The sequence below is a fragment of the Elephantulus edwardii genome, unplaced genomic scaffold, assembly GCF_000299155.1.
Source record: "Elephantulus edwardii isolate Elephantulus edwardi_28Jun2011 unplaced genomic scaffold, EleEdw1.0 scaffold00001, whole genome shotgun sequence".
Classification (NCBI taxonomy): Eukaryota; Metazoa; Chordata; class Mammalia; order Macroscelidea; family Macroscelididae; genus Elephantulus; species Elephantulus edwardii.
Genome location: NW_006399751.1, coordinates 46,641,827 through 46,642,840, shown reverse-complemented (window position 1 = coordinate 46,642,840; position 1,014 = coordinate 46,641,827).

The window sequence follows — 1,014 nt, the reverse complement described above, 5'->3', positions numbered from 1 at the left end:
ATGTGAGTGTCAGAGACAGTGCGATTGGCACAGGACAGAGCGGAGTTTAGGGCTGTTGTACATAGGGTCGCTATGAGTCGCAGGTGACTCGACGGCACATAACAACAACAAACAACAATAATCGAAGACCAGAAGAACTGTGGGAGAACAAGAAGAAAGGATATCATAACATAAAGAGAGCAAAAGTTCATTACAAAGACGGAAGGGAAAGAAAAAGCCAAACAGATGTCGGAAGAGACTATACAAATGAAGATTGGACCATCTGGATTATATAAATTATGGCTAACATTAAGAAGAAAGGAGAATCCCAAAACACTTAATTGTGCTTATTTGAAACATATACCGAGGCCAAGTGCCTATTGTGTGAACAGAGGAAGGGAACAGAGCCTCTTCATGGCTTAAAAGAAAAAAAAAAAACAAAACCTAAAAGTGTCGGCTGTATCTTTTTCTATACTTATTCAATCTGTATTGTTGTTGTTATGTGCCATCGAGTCGCTTGCGACTCATAGCGACCCTATGTACAAGAGCCCTAAACGCCGTTCTATCCTGTGCCAACCTCGCTATCTCAAATACACTCATTCCCACCACTACACTCACAGAATCGATTCATTTCATCGAGGGTCTTCCTTTTCTGCACCGCCCCTCCACTCTTCCAAACATGATGTCCCTCTCCAAGGACCAGTCCCTCCTTGCAGCATGCCCAAAGTGTGTCAGACGAAGCTTCAGAATCCTTGACTCCAAGGAGCATTCTGGCTGCACCCTCTCCAGGGCAAAACCTGTTTGTTTTCCTAGCAGTCCATGGTATATTCAATACTCTTCTCTAGCACCACAGCTCAAAGGAATCACTTATCTTTCTATCATCCCTATTCACTGTCCAACTCTCTGATGCATAGCACGTAATTGCAAAGACTATAGCCTAGATCAGGCACACCTTAGTCTCCAGCCTGTCTTCTTTGCTCTTTAGTACTCTTGAGAGGTCCCTCACAGCTGACTTTCCCAATGCAATTCATCTCC